Source organism: Thunnus maccoyii, chromosome 21 (assembly GCF_910596095.1).
Source record: "Thunnus maccoyii chromosome 21, fThuMac1.1, whole genome shotgun sequence".
Taxonomy (NCBI): domain Eukaryota; kingdom Metazoa; phylum Chordata; class Actinopteri; order Scombriformes; family Scombridae; genus Thunnus; species Thunnus maccoyii.
This window is the reverse complement of record NC_056553.1, coordinates 3554011-3573506: the sequence shown is the minus strand read 5'-3', so window position 1 is coordinate 3573506 and position 19496 is coordinate 3554011. Positions and strand designations below refer to the sequence as shown.

Here is a 19496-nt window from a genome sequence, read left to right as displayed (position 1 = left end):
TGTAAAAAAAAAGAAACATGGAAATCATAATGACCTGTTCACTGCTACACAGTACAAAAACATAAATAATCTACACAGACAGTAAACCACAGTCCATCCTCTGCAGCTGCAGCAGCTGTTACCAGGTTCACTCACTGACTAGTAGTTTCAGTCACTACAGTGAACAAAACCCGGAAACCACAATGAAAACTGGACTTTGAGATGCAGGCTGATTGTCAAACATGAATGAACAAGATATGAATGTATTCAAGGCAGCTTTGGTGTTATCAACAAAAGTTAAAGGCATCTTCTTTCACTTTTGACAGATTGAGACCAAAGAACAAACGGAAATAAAAGTATAACTTGTGAAAAGTTGGAAAAAAGAAAAAAGGAGAATTAGTGTATGTTTACTTCAAACTGCTGTTTTTAAATGGAAAAACAGATGACTGGTTGCTCTATAATCCAACGTAGATTAAAAAAAGTGTCTGGTGCTCTTGGAAAACGGGAAAAAAGAAACAGAAAACAATCCAGGTGCTCTAAATATAAGAAAATGTAACAAATGAGGGAAATATTAAAAAGCCTTTATTGTAGTGGCTTTTTAAAGATGATTTAGCCACTATAATAAAGGCTTTTTAATATTTACTTCCTCGTTTGTTACATTTTCTTACATTTGAAATGCCTGGATTTCTCTTGTTTGAAGTATTCTGTTTTTAAATATTTATAAAATGACCAAACCATCATTAAATCATTACAACAATGGCAGATACTCTTCTGTAACTCATTTCTACTGTTTCAGATATTGTCACATCTCCCAGTCATTTGAACAGCGGCAGTGTGCTGACAGAGAGCAAAACACTGCAGAGTCTTCTGTTGAACCAGTTTGTCGCTCAACATTTTCAGCACACATAAAGGTTTTCAAACTCAAAATCAGAACAGTTACAGCCATCAAACACAATCACATGTGGAGATTTGACACCAACAACATGATCTCTCCCATTAAATGCAATGTAAAAAAAAGAAACATGGAAATCATGATGACCTGTTCACTGCTACACAGTACAAAAACATAAATAATCTACACAGACAGTAAACCACAGTCCATCCTCTGCAGCTGCAGCAGCTGTTACCAGGTTCACTCACTGACTAGTAGTTTCAGTCACTACAGTGAACAAACCTGGAAACCACAATGAAAACTGGACTTTGAGATGCAGGCTGATTGTCAAACATGAATGAACAAGATATGAATGTATTCAAGGCAGCTTTGGTGTTATCAACAAAAGTTAAAGGCATCTTCTTTCACTTTTGACAGAATGAGACCAAAGAACAAACGGAAATATAACTATAAGTATAACTTGTGAAAAGTTGGAAAAAAGGAGAATTAGTGTGTGTTTACTTCAAACTGCTGTTTTTAAATGGAAAAACAGATGACTGGTTGCTCTATAATCCAACGTAGATTAAAAAAAGTGACTGGTGCTCTTGGAAAACGGGAAAAAAGAAACAGAAAACTTCAAACAAGAAAGCAATCCAGGTGCTCTAAATATAAGAAAATATAACAAATGAGGGAAATATTAAAAAGCCTTTATTGTAGTGGCTTTTTAAAGATGATTTAGCCACTATAATAAAGGCTTTTTAACATTTACTTCCTCGTTTGTTACATTTTCTTACATTTGAAATGCCTGGATTTCTCTTGTTTGAAGTATTCTGTTTTTAAATATTTATAAAATGACCAAACCATCATTAAATCATTTCAACAATGGCAGATACTCTTCTGTAACTCATTTCTACTGTTTCAGATATTGTCACATCTCCCAGTCATTTGAACAGCGGCAGTGTGCTGACAGAGAGCAAAACACTGCAGAGTCTTCTATTGAACCAGGTTCAACTTTTACTGCAACGTCATCTGGCAAAGACATTCCTGGTGGAGGAGGTGTCATTTTAATTTTAACAAGATGTTGTTATCATATTGGACAGAAATCATTATTCAAAGTAGAGTATTTTATATTCATCTTAAAACATGGAGGGGATATTTAATCAACACGGCCCGTTGCATTTTTTAATGCAGGACTTATTTTCAGTCTGAATGCAGTAAGTGTCTCTTTGTCCAGAGTTTCCACTTCCTGTATATTTTTACATTCATGTGTCAGTTTGTCGACATTCATTTATTACAGTCACTCTTCAGAGCAGCATCATGTGATCGGAGGCTTCATTGCAACGGAGCAGATGGATATATTTTCCTTCATCTTTATTCTCCCCCATTTTCTCTCTCGTTCAATAGAATATCCTCTGCTGGACTGAAAACAAAATAGAATAAAAATCAGTGCTGAAACACATCAAGATCAAACCTAAAGTCATCTCCAATATATTTATCCTGAGTTTGAATCATCATCACAACTGATTCATCTTTTAAGCTGAGACAGAAATTAATTTAAAGCTTGATTTGAACTGAACAGGTAAGAATTTATGAATATTTAATGTGTTGTTATGTTTTATCATCCCAGTCTTGCCAATTTATATTTTTGTGCAACTTCATTTTATTTCCTGTTGTTTTATGATCTGTTTGTTTTTCATTTCTGTAATTACTGTTTTTTTAATTCTTTCTTCTTTTTCTGTGAAACACTTTGTAACTTTGTTAAGAAAACAGCTGAATAAATAAAAAAGTTTATTGTTTATTATTATTGTTATTATTATTATTAATATTAGGGCAGAAATGTGTCTTTGATTCACCAATAAAAACAATAAAACCAGTGAAAACAATGGGCAGAAGATGATAAATAATAAACACAACTTGTATCACAAATCATCAGTCATACAGCAACATCTGCAAAAGTTGTTGATTGAATAAATGAATTACAGCATGATATGAACTAAAATGATTTGAGGAAATCAAACTAGACATGATTTTAGTAATAAAACTAAATACAATATTCTGCTTAAACATAATCGCAGCTCATACAGAGTTCATTATAGTGCAGCAGTGTTTTTGTATTCAGTACAGAGGATATACTTACTTTGAGACACCGTTGGATGGTTCTGGTTTCTCTGGGTCTCTTGCTGCTGTCCGATTTCTAAGACAGTATTCTCCCAGGACCATTAATGCTACACACAAAACAGCTCCAACCACCCCGCCTACAATTCCTGCCTCTTTAGTTGAACTGTCTGAAACAGAGAAAGAGTTTTAATTGAACTTCCTACAAACCAAACTTCCACAAGTGCAACGACAAATACTGTTGCATCAAAATGTTCACCTGTGACATGTATTAACATGTTTTCATTGTTTCCAGGTAAAAGTCATTTCATCTATTTTCCATTAATACATTTTATTAAATCCTTTCAGTTTTAAATACAGTATCAAATCCAATAATTGAATCTGAATCCTCTTGTATCATTCATCTGGTGGTCGTACAGTTTGTTACAGAGTGATTTTTGTCTTTTCACTCACAAACAATCTTTGTCTGAATCCAGACAGCAGCTGCAGACACATTAACAGATAAACTTTAATTAATGTTAATTAGCTACAGCTGATCTGATCTGCTGCTAGTTCATGTCTGTCATTTCAATCAGTGACAGCGACTTTCAGCTAAATATTGAGATGCCTGCTACCTACAGTATACTGTATGTTGTTTAGTGCTCTTTGCTAATAAAAACAGTGAGGAAAGATAAAAGGTTTAATAGGAGACTCATAAAGAATCCTGGTGTTTTGCCGACCAAGAACTGGATCCAAAATGGAACTGGATATCAGGACTCATCCCTACTTTCACTAAAAGATGCTGTTGCACATTACAACGTGTCATTGTGTTTGGATTCACTACTGTTTTATTTCCTACCATCGATGCACATCAAGCAGCATTTTGTCACATTTGCTTTAAGGATCGACACATCTCAGCTGCTGTACCAAGACTACTCTACTATACTACTGTCTGCATGACACTTATGAATACAAGTCTGGCTTAAATGTATAATTTGCCTCTTTGGAAAGTTATTAAAATTTTAAAAGGAACACCTCAACACTTTATGGTATTTATTATTCACTTGTTTACTTCCAGTCATTTCTTACTTAATAATTTAAAGTCTCCCTCCACTCAAAACTGTTTTTCTTCTTGTTCCTTCAGTTGAATGTTTGAGCTTCTCTGTGCAGAATGATGTATGTGCAGAGTTTGTTTTCACATTCATCTGCTGAAAGTGGAAAGTTTCTCTGTGCTCATTGAGAACCTGATTTAGGGGCGGGTCAACAAGCAGGATTTGTGACATCACAACTAGTCTGGAGCCAATCCTGGTCCAGTATGTAACTTATATGATGTATGATGTGTAACAATGTGTAATAATGTCACATGCGGTGCCAGATGATGCCCTTCTTATTGAATCCCTGCTGGTCTTTGTTATACTGTTTATATTAAGACTTGACTGGTTATGCTGGTTAGTATTTGCTTGTGTTTTAGTTCATGTTAGCAGCTTCTCTCAACAACCAGTATCAGTTTTATTAAACCAGTGATTTTATGTTCATAGATTAATGACTGATACAATCAGTGTTTTCTCACTTACACTTCATTTACTGTGACATGATCTTACCTTCTATAATCCTCAGAAAGGTGTTTGTTATGTACGTCTCCTCAGCATTATTAAGTTCACACGTGTATATCCCGTCATGTTTTGAAGACAAGTCCTTTAGCTTGAGGTTGCCTGACTCAGACACATCCATCACCTGATGGCTCCACTCCTCTGAAGATGTGTACGGGACGTCGGCCCCAGTCTGAGTCAGGATGGTCTGACTGTGGTTGAATCTCCAGATCAGACTTGTTAGGGGAATGTTAGAGGAAGTGCAGGAGATTGTTGTTTCACTGCTGGAACCATTCATAGAAGCTAAAATGAAATAACACAAATATGAAAAAGTAATTAAGTAATATTTTGATGTGCATGGGTTGTTTTGACCAAGAATAAGACTCAACAAGCTCAAGTTTTTACCTTAAAACTTTGACACATATATTGTTTGTTTTATAAAACAACGTGAATATGACATTCAAACTGCAGAGGATATACATATCATAAACAATCAGAAACAAATAGTGACATGTAAGGTTAAAAAGAGCTAGAGTAGATTTGTGATGGTAAAAATTTAGTCAATACTGACACAGTGATTGTTTGTGTGTATAAGTAGCACTAAAGTTTTCTGGCAGCTGTTTAAACCAGAACATGGAGTTTTATTGTGACTGCAGGTCTTTTTTATTATACTTGGTTTATTCAAAGTGGCTCTCCTGCTGTTTCTGTGAGTGCTGACGGTGCAGATGTAGATCAGATCAGTGACGTTGTCTGAGAGCATCAGAGAGCTGCTGACGTTGTAGAGCTGCTGCTCAGTGAACTGGACCTCAGTTTTGTTCTGGTGAATCACGTTGGATGGAGGATCGGTGGACCAGGTGATTTTCGGTGCAGGATAGATCTCATCTGAGCTGCAGATGATCCTGTTTTCTACCTGCTGAATGTTGACTTTATGTACTGGAGCTGCAACATGCAGCAAATGAAAAAAGTTTATTTTATATGAAAGTACATTTGAAGTGGTCATGTGGAGGATAACAGTTAACTGTGGTGACATTTTCAATGCTGTACACAGACTGAAGGAAACATGTTCTGAACTCAAAGCACAAAGCAGAGGTGTGTTGTACCACTTCCTCATTTATTTATACAAAAATGTGATACATGTTTACTGAAAGTATGTGTGCTGTTCACATGGAATATGTGTGTATAAAACAGTATGTATAATATTCATATGGAATTGGGACATAATTCAGGGTTTCTGTTTGACTGAGAACCAAACAAACTACCAAACTAAAAGCAGAGAAAACATTCACCAATTTGACACATTCTTGACACTTTAATGAATGAATTAAATGCAAATATAGAAAAAAGTATTATTGTGTGTTTCTCATACCGTCCACTCTGAGGTTTATAAATGACTGCTGGTGTCTGCTACTGGTGCTGGTGTAGCACATGTATCTGCCCTGGTCCTGAACCTCCACCCCTGTCAGCTGGAGCGAGGCGTTTCCTCTGGAGATCTGGTCCCTGAACAGAGACGTTCTGCCTCTGAAGCGTTGGTTCTGCTGTGTGAGCTGGTCTTTATCGTAATAGTATGAGTGTACATTTTCTCTAGTATTTACTACTTCCACGTTAAACCAGTGGATGAATTCTCTATCATCGGCCTGGAAGCTGCACGGTAAGATGCAGCTTTCCATGAAAATACAGGACACCTCAACATCTGCAACACATCAGGAAAACAGACATCCAGCAAGGTTCAGTTCAGGTGAAACAGCAGCTAAATCCATGTGAGCTTTATGACCATATTAGAATTATAATCACTGAAATAACAAAATTAAGTCATTTTTTGAGAGACTTGCTTCAGAAAAGTAGAAAAATAAACATATTTCCTTTTTCTTTCTGAACTCAACGTATCAAATGTATCAAGAGGCCTGTCAGTTGATTTTAGGAGTGATAGCAGCTGGTTACAGTTTGAAATTTTGGTTGTGTGAAATCAGCTTTGTGGATTATGGACTGTGCCTTTTAATAAAACACATGAGAAAAAAACAACAGTTACTTAAACTTAAAGGTACTTGTCTAAAGGCAAAGTTTAGCAACTAAATAAAATATGGTAACACTAAAACCCTACTTATAATAATAATAATCTAAAAATGATCTTTAAAGTGTTAAACTGAAGCAAATTACAAATATAGTTTTTTCATTAGAGATTTTGTGTATATGTATGTATTAATGTATTTAAAAACCTGCACATACACGGGTCTCACATGAAAAACGAAGAGATACACACAATACATATATATTGTACATATATACATATACTTAATGTAAGTTATTAATTTGCTTTATACAAAAACATAAAATAACTGATAAAAGAAGAAACTGAAATCATATCACAATTAAGAAATAACAACATTTTAAAGTGTGCAGAAATCTAGAAATGCTGTGTGATGAGAGTGACACAAGTTTCACCAAACAAAGCTGCAGCTGCAGGTTGTTCTACAGGCTTCTGTACGTTATACATGCAGATTAACTGTGGTGGAAAACAAAGCATTCAGATTCTCAAGATTCAAGATTTAGTTCATTGTCATTTTCTTGTGTATTTGCATACACAAAAAAACAAAATGCAGTTCCTGCCAGCCCACAGCAGTGCAACAACAACAGAAAGGATAAAGATATATTGTATATCTAAAAATTCCCTTTAAAAAAAACCTAAGAGAACCTAAGAGAAAAAAACATGAATGTGGCCTGGCAGATGCTGTGGGATTCCGGTTAAAGATCTCAACCATTTCATCTTCTTCTATTTCTTGAAATCTATTTGTAGATATTAGACATGTCAAAAAAGAATTACAGAATGAGCTTGTTGTATTCATTTGTTAAATTTTCTAGACTTATTAACTCAAGTTCAAGTTCAAAGCAGCTGATATAATAAATAAAGATAAAAAGAAAATGAGATCAAAGATAAACATTTTTGTTTATATAACAAATGCATATTACACTGCAAATATATAAATAAACATATTATAAAGAAATATTGATACTAATAGTAAAAAAGTGACAATAATTAGTAATATGAAGGTGAAAACAGATTATGTAAACAAGTGGAAAGTGAACAGATGAATAAATCACATAAAACACTTCATGGATTACCAGCGTGCTTGTTTTATCACTTATTTTATCACTCATCTTGGTAGTGAGTTCAAGGTGCAGTGAGTAATTATTTTATTGCTGAAGGCCTTTGGATGTGTACATTTGCACATATCACCTAAACTGTGTGACTGGCTACACAGTAAAAATCATTTTGGTTTGGGTCAATATAACACCAATACAACATAGTGTTAACTTTACCCAGTTATTTTAATCCAGTCTTACACACTAGTGTCAAATGTATATTTTCTTGTATAAAGATGTGCATATGAAACCCAAAAGATACACGTTAGTTATTAGTTATTAACAATCAATAATTAACAGTGACATGTAAGTTTTAAAATTAGAGTAAATTATAACTGGCTTTTTTGTACTTTTTTGGAGCTTTTAAGTTGTAACGTAGATCTGTCTTCATTCATTATGACATACAATACATGCAGTACAACATACCAAGTTTAAACATATCCAGGCTGTGAACGCCTCACTCACCTCCTCTGATGAAACTCCACAGAAAGATAACGACCACCAAAAACACGACACACTTGACCCCAGACATCCTGCTGGTTAACTTCTTCTGTCGATATCATAGTGTGCTGAAAAGGAAAGAAATCCACAATGGTAGCGACACACACACCAAGAACAGCCAAATTGTCTGACTGCTTACCTTTAACTTAACTAGCTGAAGCCCGCGTGTGACAGACTTCAATCAATCATTACTCTTCTATGGTCATAAATATTTATGATTCAAGTTGACAGGGTAAACAAATGTTGACTGTTTCTTTGTTAATTTCTGAAATATAATTAGATTTAAACGAAAACAGTGGAGGACAACTTAAACAACAGAGAGTAAAAAAGAAGTTACTCTTAAATTTCACCTATTGTCTGGTCTTGATAACGGGTGTGAGGGTTTTAATGAACATTATCACTCCACTGAACGAGTTTTTATCAGTTCGTATCAGTTCCTATCAGTTTGTATCAGTGCGTATCAGTTGTGTCCCGGGGGGGTCCAGGTAATTCGTAATTTATTTATAATTCAAAAACCAAAAAACGGTAAATCTGTTATTTGTTTCAAAACAAAAAAAACGTTTTTGGTGTCAGAATCAAATAACGAAAAACCAATCAAACCCGGCCTGTTTTTGGTTTTCGCTGATTCGTTTTATTGTAATTCCTTTTTGGATTGAGTATTGCACAGGTCTACGGACATTCAGTCAATTCATTTTTACGTTTGAAACCAAAAACAAGTCACAAGCTTTTTTTTCCTTTTTTTCATTTCAAACCAAAAACGAAAAACGAAATCACGTGATCTATTCCTTTTTTGTTTTCCAACGAAAATCCAGAAAACCAAATCCAAAAGACCGTGCAATTTTGGTTTTTGCAAATTCCTTTTTTCATTTCTCATTTGGGACACACAGTAGCGCGGTGGACAGACAGGAAGAGGAAGTGAAGTGTAAAAACATCAAAATAAAATCCAAGAAGATAGAATGGCCATTCTATTAAAAATGTAACATCCAACATCATGTCAGGTGTGTAGAGACAATAAGTAACTGCAGCTGGACACAGGAAAATACTCATATATTTGAATGGAGAGTGTGAGTGAACCCACACCTTTTTGAACATTTACTGCTTCCACATAGTTTTAGATACAGACTTCATTTGAACTTTAAATGAGTCACGAGACTTTGACCTACAAATCTTGAATTTACATGTGTTTTCTATCCTTTACTGTTCGGGGTGTGGCAAAGTCCAAGGGCTTCTGTCACAAGCATGCAGATGTTGTAAGACAGGTCTCCCCCCCCCCCCCCCCCCCCCCTTACTCTTCTTGTGAAATATCCTCATAAATGACTCATGACTTTGGCCAAATCTTACATTAAAAATCACATTTTTTGTAGGAATTTTCGTCGCGAATCCATTGACACAGGTTTGAAAGTGGTCGGACTTATAGTTTAGACGACAGACGCCCCAGTTTGGCACAAAGTCCATGCTCAGAGATTGCCTCCCCATTGTCTTACATTGTAAGGTGTGATATGCGAGCTGCGTTAATGAGAAGACCATTTAGGCCTAGATGAAATTTAGATTCAGTGGTTACAGAGCAGACTGAAGTGTCTTTTAGACGGTGAGTTGCGAGCGACCCAACATTAACCAGGAAGTTATCTGTACAGTACATAGTAGTAGCTTACTGCTGCCTAATGTTTGACAAACCTAAGTTTGTCTAAATTCAATGACTGCAGCACGTTCTTTCACACGTTAACACGAACTAATGTGGCGAATAATAACTTACCATTATGTTTCTATGGAGGACTAAATGCTGCGCAACCCGCGGATCGTCGAACGTTTGCTCCGCCCCGACGTGTTTTGATTGTTTTGACACTCGAATCTTGACCGGTTGAAACGTTGATTGTGATTGGATGCTAGCTGGAATTGGGCGGGATTTAAACGTGACGCCATTGTTTGGTGTCAATTCATGCGGTGAAAAGGACCAACGCCTATGTCATGAGGGAAACTACTCCCCTACAAACTCTCTGTTTCGTATTTTAAACTTAATGATCACTTTGAACCATGAGTTGACAAGTTAAACATCCATAATATACACCTCATAATATGATCAAGGTGTTGCCACTCGTCCTCCATAGGGTTACAGGCATTTTCCGGCTTTGTTTTCATCCAAAGTGAAGCGTGGCCGCGACGTGGGCTCGTTATTGATTATAGACAGTGGTGGAATAGAGTGGAAACCGCTTATAGTGATCACGTCTGTCCCGGTCAAATTTATCACTATAAGCGGATGATAATTTTAAATGATTTTTTTTCTTTTTCTTTATTTCTCATGCAGATAACCGTCTAATTGACATTTGTATATTTATTACATGAATATAAAGTAATGAAATGGGCAACTTCGCTATTTACTGATGTAGGAGCCATGAATGGATTAATTTCAAGTTTGAATTAATTGCAAAGTAGTAATTCTTTTGTTTTATATTTTGGGTTATTTTGGTTTGTTTATTATTGCACGATCACGGGGATTGATAATCAGGTCACATGGATATGGGCGGTGGTATCCTATAGTTAATTTAAGCACCTGTTCACCTGCATGCCAGCTGGTAAGAGACAGAGGGTGAGTGGGTCGTCGTATTTTTTGCTGAACGCTGTTTTACACCTGATCGCTGTGATTATTTTGAGTAGCCTATATTTTGTGCAAGTTATAATAAGTTGATCTTTTTCATTAATAAAAGTTATTAAACCTACAGTTTTGATCTCAGCGAATCTTTTTGGTAGCGTGTCGGACAAACGGCAAACAAGGCCCAACCTCAGCCTCTCAGCGACTTTTACGTTGTTGCCAGTAGTCGCTACAACTGAATTTCATTGATCGTTTCAAAATACAGAATAGCTGTTTCAAACCCTTGTTGCGCTGCTGCATCTCCTTGTCTTGTTTTTAGCAGTTTTTCATAAGCTTTAAGGAGATGACCTTTTACATTGAGTGAAAAGGACTTTCTTTCTCCCGTCATAATTTCAATGTGTACTATGGCACCAACCTCAGGTAACCAGCCGGAAGCAGATCGGTTACCGCGAGGCAATAATGGTGCAGCTGCCGTTAAATACATATTATACGATATCATGAGAGTAATTTAAAAAAAAAAGAAAAAAAAAAAGAATTACCGTAGTTTTGTGAAAAGACCCAAGATGAACACTGTAAGCGGAGTATTTGATTACTAAAAGTTAATTATTTAAACAGCATTTGCATGGGAATGATTTTTGATCCATATGAGCGGTTTGCACTGTATAACTATAGCACATTTACTCAAGTGATGCACGTAAGTATTATGAGCTTGATGTAGTTAAAGTATTGCAGTAAAAGTACATAAGTATTATGAGCTTGATGTAGTTAAAGTATTGCAGTAAAAGTACATAAGTATTATGAGCTTGATGTAGTTAAAGTATTGCAGTAAAAGTACATAAGTATTATGAGCTTGATGTAGTTAAAGTATTGCAGTAAAAGTACATAAGTATTATGAGCTTGATGTAGTTAAAGTATTGCAGTAAAAGTAGTGGTTTGGTCCCTCTGACTGATATATTATTATATATGACATCATTAGATTATTAATAGTGAAGCATCAGTGTTAGAGCAGCATGTTACTGTTGTAGCTGCTGGAGGTGGAGCTAGTTTACACTACTTTATATACAGTTAGCTAGTTTAGTCCAGTGGTTCCCAACCTAGGGGTCGGGCCCCTCCAAAGGGTCAGCAGATAAATCTGAGGGGTGGTGAGATGATTAATGGGAGAGGAAAGAAGAAAAAACAAAGTTCTGATACACAAATCTGTTTTCAGTTTTTTGACTTTTTCTCTCATCTTCGATTTTTGCTGAAATATTGGATCATTTGAACATTTATTGAAATGAAAGCATGTGAGAAGTTTAGAGGGAAAAATCACTATTTGGTGGAGCTGTTAACAACTCATAGACATGTGAAATGTGACCCCGACTACACACTGCTTTTTGTAAGACGTCAAAAGACAAAAAGGTTGGAAACCACTGGTTTCATCTTTAACAATGTGTTGTATTTTAAAAGCTTGTTATATTATCCATTGTGTCAAATCTTCATCTGAAAAGTAACTAAAGCTGTCAAATAAATGTAGCGGAGTAGAAAGTACAATATTTCCCTCTGAAATGTAGAAAGTAGCTTCACATGGAAATACTCAAGTAAAGTACAAGAACCTCAATATTCCAGCACTGGTTCTGTATCAGTTAATGTATGAAGTAACAGTGAATTAACATTCATTAATTGATGATTTATTAAGTGTTAACTAATCACATAAAGTCTTAATGATTTGATTCTTTGTTAATGAGCACTGATACATCCTGCATTAATTCACTGCATTGTACCTTTATTATGAAGTCTTACAAAAATGTACAGAGTAAAAGTTATATCAGTCTTCTTGTGTAAAAACCTCATAATTATCCGAGCTGAAAGATAACAAAGTTTGTTGCTCAACATTTTCAGCACACATAAAGGTTTTCAAACTCAAAATCAGAACAGTTACAGCCATCAAACACAATCACATGTGGAGATTTGACACCAACAACATGATCTCTCCCATTAAATGCAAAGTTAAAAAAAAGAAACATGGAAATCATAATGACCTGTTCACTGCTACACAGTACAAAAACATAAATAATCTACACAGACAGTAAACCACAGTCCATCCTCTGCAGCTGCAGCAGCTGTTACCAGGTTCACTCACTGACTAGTAGTTTCAGTCACTACCAGGATTCATTACAGAAGTGCCAAAAAGTCTCTGTGTGCATGTTTCTGCAAACACAGATGCACTCCACATGTGTGCACTAATAAACGAGTTAACATGAGCCACTTTTTACATTTGATGATTTTAGTGAAATATAAAAGTGTATTTGTTTCAAATAATAGTTACTATATATACCTCAGGTTGTTGTGTATCCATGGAAATTAAAACAAGTTGGTTTTAGAACAATGAGCCATCAAATAAAATTAGTCCTATGGCACAATTTGCCCCAAGGTAGGGGTAAAACGAGCATTCTGCAGGTAAATAGTGCCACCGTAAAATACTGATACAAAAATGACACAAAATCAAACAATTTTGAGATAATTTTGAACTTTATTAATGCTATCAGTTTAACAAAGACAAAACTTGTACTTTAAGTAAAACCATATGTTTGTGTCTTGTTGTTCAACATGTTACTTAAACATTTTCAGTAAAGATTAAACTGTGATCTTTGAGTGTTACTGTAACTACAGAAAGAATATGTGTGTAAATGTGCTTTTTTGTATACAGACAGGTGACAAATTAAAGGAAAAACTGGTCCAGGTCTGAATGTTTGACCCCTACAGTGAGGGGATCTGGGGGCTCTGATATGCTTTGGGGGCATTTTGCTGACATGGTTTGGGTCCACTTGTCCTCTTAGAGGGAAGAATCACTGCTAATCAATACAAAGTAGTTGTGAGTGATCAGCTTCATCCTATGATGAAACATTTCTATCCTGATGGGAGTGGTCTCTTCCAGGATGACAATGTCCCAATTCACAGGACACGAGGGGTCACTGATGGTTTGATGAGTATTAAATGATGTGAATCAGATGCTATGACCTTCACAGTCACCAGATCTCAACCCAGTTGAACCTATGAGAGATTTAGGACTGACGTGTTAGACAGCGCTCTCCACCACCATCATCACAACACCAAATGAGGGAATATCTTTTTGGAAGAATGTTGTTCCTCCCTCCAGTTCAGAGACTTGTAGAGTCAATAACAAGGTGTATTGAAGCTGTTCTGGTGGTCCAACACCTTACTAAAACACTTTATGTTGATTTTTCCTTTAATTTGTCACCCGTCTGTATGTACAGCATGTTTGTATTTGGCTTAAACTTAACATTAGTCAACAATTAGGTATTTATTCATCAACATTGTAATACTTGTAACGGGGATCAAACATGAACAGTGTCTCTAGAATATCAGAAAATAATACTTAAATACTTAAATTGACTCATTGACTCAACTTGCTCCAACATCACTGGCACATTTTACCCCACAACCTCCAATTAGACAAAACTGTTTCACACAGTGGTTCAGAGCTACAGTTATGCTGAGTTTATGACCTTGTTTTGTAGCTTACACTGACTTAAATTAACATGTAATAATGTCCAAAACGTATCTATTTTAATTTAAATACAAGACTGATAACTTTAGTAACATGATGAATTCACTTGTTGATGTTGTTATCATATTGGACAGAAATCATTATTCAAAGTAGAGTATTTTATATTCATCTTAAAACATGGAGGGGATATTTAATCAACACGGCCCGTTGCATTTTTTAATGCAGGACTTATTTTCAGTCTGAATGCAGTAAGCGTCTCTTTGTCCAGAGTTTCCACTTCCTGTACATTTTTACATTCATGTGTCAGTTTGTTCACAATAATTTATTACAGTCACTCTTCAGAGCAGCACCGTGTGATCGGAGGCTTCATTGCAACGGAGCAGATGGATATATTTTCCTTCATCTTTATTCTCCCCCATTTTCTCTCTCGTTCAATGGAATCTCCTCTGGTGAACTGAAAACAAAATAGAATAAAAATCAGTGCTGAAACACATCAAGATCAAACCTAAAGTCATCTCCAATATATTTATCCTGAGTTTGAATCATCATCACAACTGATTCATCTTTTAAGCTGAGACAGAAATTAATTTAAAGTTTGATTTGAACTGAACAACTTAATTAATTCATAAAGGTAAGACTTTATGAATATTTAATGTGTTGCTATGTTTTATCATCCCAGTCTTGTCAATTTATATTTTTATGTAACTTCATTTTATTTCCTGTTGTTTTATGATCTGTTTGTTTTTCATTTCTGTAATTACTGTTTTTTAATTCTTTCTTCTTTTTCTGTGAAACACTTTGTAACTTTGTTAAGAAAACAGCTGAATAAATAAAAAAGTTTATTGTTTATTATTATTGTTATTATTATGATTAATATTAGGGCAGAAATGTGTCTTTGATTCACCAATAAAAACAATAAAACCAGTGAAAACAATGGGCAGAAGATGATAAATAATAAACACAACTTGTATCACAAATCATCAGTCATACAGCAACATCTGCAAAAGTTGTTGATTGAATAAATGAATTACAGCATGATATGAACTAAAATGATTTGAGGAAATCAAACTAGACATTATTTTAGTAATAAAATTAAATACAATATTCTGCTTAAACATAATCGCAGCTCATACAGAGTTCATTATAGTGCAGCAGTGTTTTTGTATTCAGTACAGAGGATATACTTACTCTAAGATACCTTCGGGTGGTTCTGGGTTCTCTGGGTCTCTTGCTGCTGTCTGATTTGTGGCACAGCGTACTCCCAGGAACATTAATACTACAAACAAAATGGCTCCAACCACAACTGGAATTGCAATTCCTGCCACGTTAGTTGAACTATCTGAAACAGAGAAAGAGTTTTAATTGAACTTCCTACAAACCAAACTTCCACAAGTGTAACAACAAATACTGTTGCATCAAAATGTTCACTTGTGACATGTATTAACATGTTTTCATTGTTTCCAGGTAAAAGTCATTTCATCTATTTTCCATTAATGCATTTTATTAAATCCTTTCAGTTTTAAATACAGTATCAAATCCAATAATTGAATCTGAATCCTCTTGTATCATTCATCTGGTGGTCGTACAGTTTGTTACAGAGTGATTTTTGTCTTTTCACTCACAAACAATCTTTGTCTGAATCCAGACAGCAGCTGCAGACACATTAACAGATAAACTTTAATTAATGTTAATTAGCTACAGCTGATCTGATCTGCTGCTAGTTCATGTCTGTCATTTCAATCAGCGACAGCAGCTAAATATTGAGACTAGGGCTGTAGTCTGCTGGTCGACTAGTTGGTCGATATGAAAACAACGGGGGTGTATTCAAAACACCCCCGTTGTTTTCAAAACTTTGAACTCGCCCAACCTAACAGAGACTGCTGGGTCAAACTGTTCTCAACGGTTACTGAACGTTTACTGAATCTGTGTTTCTCCATAATGACACAACGAGAACCCCCGCCAGGTCAAAAAAAATATTTAATATTTGATTTTGATTTGAAATCGACAGCGTTTGGGAGTCTCTGAGCAGCGCTGTTCCGGTACGTGAGTCAACCTCTGTGTCGTTGCCGGGGAAACCACTGGTCGCGCGGCTCCGTTAAGGAGTATGTTTGCGTAGCGAGCGGGAAAGAGCGAGGGACAGAGAAGTGACGGTGGATATGAGCGGAGCAGAGGAAAAGGTTAGTAGTAAGTTGTCAGTCTGGCAGTAAATGTACAGTACAGACTACAATGTGTCAGTTAATAAATGCTAAAAAGTCATGTCTGTTTTTCCCCAAATGCTGGAAAAGTGAAGGGAGTTAGCTCCAAAGTTAGCAACAATGGGTTAGTATAACCTGAAGACACAAAACAGAGAAATACAGAACAGAGAAATGTGTGGCTGCCGAGTTTACTGTGCACTCTTTCCCATTACGTCTTCCCGACGTAATGGGAAAGAGAGCCTTTCAGTCATTATTCTGTGATCAACAGTGTCAAAAGCTGTGCTAAGATCCAGCAGCACTAAAATGGAGCACTCACCCACATCTGATGACATCAATATATCATTGGAAACTCTGAGAAGAGCAGTTTCGGTGAAATGCTTCTGAAGGAAACCTGATTGAAACTTATCAAAAATGTTGTGTGCAGTCAAGACAGCAGTGAGCTGTTTGGCGACAAACTTCTCTAAAATTTTAGAAATAAAAGGCAGCTTGGAAATAGGCCTATAATTATGGAGACTGTATGGATCAAGGTTCGTTTTTTTCAGGAGGGGCTGAACAACTGCATGTTTGAAGTATGCTGGGACACAGCCAGATTGCAAGGAGCTGTTTATGACGGAAACCAGGCATGGCCCAATACAGTCAAGTGCATTTTTGAGCACGGAGGTGGGTACACATTTTAAAAGAAACACCTCAACACTTGAGCCACTTTAACCTTTTAGCACTTTGATAATTGTTGCACTACTTTCTTGTTGTTTATGGTATTTATTATGCACTTGTTTACTTCCAGTTGTTTCTTACTTAATAATGTAAAGTCTCCCTCTTCTCAAAACTGTGTTTTTCTTCTTGGTCCTATATATTTGACCTTCTCTGTGCAGAATGATGTTTGAAGGAGCTATTTCATTAGTTTGATTAGATTATTTTTTTTTTTTGTTTATGTTGTTTATTTTTATTTATTTTGTTTTGTGAGTAAACACAAGGGGCATCAGACAGTAGGTGATATAGGTAGCCAGGTGTTAGAGGCAGGAAATGCACCGGGAAGGGGAAATGGTTGTTTTTTTTTTACCAGCAGGACAAAGCAGAGAGGCAGCATGATTTTTTAACATGTTTGTTTCGTGTTGAAAGCCGAAAATAAACCCTCTGAACTGAGCTTTTGGCCTGGAAAATGGATTCTTTGACTGTCTGAGTAAGCCTAACTAACCTGGTGCATTTGTGGCCCTTTTTTGATTTTTCTTGAATTTTGATATTTTTGAAGGAACTCTTGATTTGTCCTTTTTTGCCTTTTGAACAAATGGCCACAACAATGTTTGTGCAGAGTTTGTTTTCACAAGCATTTTCACCGCTGAAAGTGGAAAGTTTCTTTGTGCTAATTGAAAGTTCTAAGGTTGAGAAAATGTAGTGCCAAAGGAAAGGGCTGTCTGACGGCAAGGTAAAGCAGTGAAAATATTCTAAATATAGTGTACACTTAAACTGCAACCCCTTAGTGGAAGTTACTCTCGCTTTATCTGCTTTGTGTCTGATTTTCTTAAGAAAATGTTGCTTTTTGCTTTTCATGAATGACACCAACATTGTGACTTGATAACTTTCTGTGTTCCAGTGGGCCAAAAATCTAATAAAAAAAATGTTTTTGATTCTTTTGAGAGTGTGAAACATGTCTGGAATCGACAGTTTATGATTCCATGACACACTTCGGCACAGCGAATAACTGGAACTGTCTGATACAGTGAGTCATGTAGTAGTATTAAGTATTATATATATTATATGTATATATATATATATATATATATATATATATATATATATATATATATATATATATATATGTATTATAAGTAATATACAGTATCACAGGTAATAACAGCTCTTGTTCAGATAGACTGAACATTCCTACTTCATGCTACCTTACCTTGACTATTCTCTATCCTCAAGAAGATACTGGTTACGCATGTCTCCTCATTATTACTGCGTTCACACGTGTATATCCCCTCCTGATTTGAAGACAAGTCCTCAAGCGTGAGGTCGCCTGACTCGGACACATCCTTCACCTGCGGCCTCCACTCCTCTGTGCAGCTGACCTCAGCCCCGGTCCTGTTCAGGATGGTCTGACTGTGGTTAAATCTCCAGACGAGGTCCGTTAGGGAAATGTTTGAGGGAGGACAGCGGATTGTTGTTTTAGTGACTGAACCGGTGATTGGGGCTAAATTGAAATAATATAAAAACACACAAAACAGAAAATTGCAATGAAATTAAGATGCACATTTAATACAAGGAAAGTGTCAACCTAATTTTGAAAATCACAAAAAGCATGACATGTCCTGTATTGGAATCAGTGTATTGGTTTCTTTTGTATGTTCTTTAGTACCACCTAGTGGTGATTCCCAATAACTGTTTTGAAAAAGAAGTGAGGGAATAGTAAACAGGAAGCAGAGTTCAGGAAGTTCTTTTTGCCCCTGTGCTCATGGATTGAGCATCACAGTGTAACAGTCTTCTTAATCCTGTGCCTTAAAGTCCACAGAAACAGCTTCATCCATAAGTCATCTACTATTTCTGGTTATATTGACATGTTACTATTTCTCGGGTTTAAGTGCAGTATTTTTGATGATGGTTACTTTATAGTCAACTACATATGGATGTATTAGTGTTAGTGGTTAAAGCATTGGTGCTCTGGTAAATGACATTTACTGTTGTATTTTCATCCTTTATTACACATATTGACATATTTTTAAGCACCTGTTCACATGGGTTTATGTCAGTAATCTTTTCTCTATTGGTGTACTAGAGATATTATGTAGTACTTAAAAGAGTACTTACTTGTTTGTATTTTGTATTCTTTTTCAGTTTTACAAATTACATATTTTCCTCAATTAAATCCTGCCAAACACATCACCCTGTCTGATCCTTGGAGGATGCAATGCTGGAGAATATAATGTTAAGCTGGCTGTACAGCTGAAAAATACGTTGCTTGCAACAACTTTTAGTGAGAACAGCATATGTCCCCTTCAACCTCAAATTGCTCCCTAAATGTAAGTTGCTTTGGATT

At 35.8% G+C, this 19496-nt stretch overlaps 2 long non-coding RNA genes across 2 annotated transcripts; both read left to right on the top strand.

The window, feature by feature from the left end:
* The first annotated feature begins 586 nt into the window (after nucleotides 1-586).
* Nucleotides 587-12746, top strand: LOC121888202. The gene is made up of 2 exons (XR_006093155.1): nucleotides 587-890; nucleotides 12649-12746. It is a non-coding gene; the product is annotated as an uncharacterized LOC121888202 (long non-coding RNA).
* Nucleotides 12747-16404: 3658 nt separating this feature from the next.
* Nucleotides 16405-18542, top strand: LOC121888203. Its single transcript, XR_006093156.1, has 3 exons — nucleotides 16405-16444; nucleotides 17005-17122; nucleotides 18456-18542. It is a non-coding gene; the product is annotated as an uncharacterized LOC121888203 (long non-coding RNA).
* The last annotated feature ends 954 nt before the right edge of the window (nucleotides 18543-19496 follow it).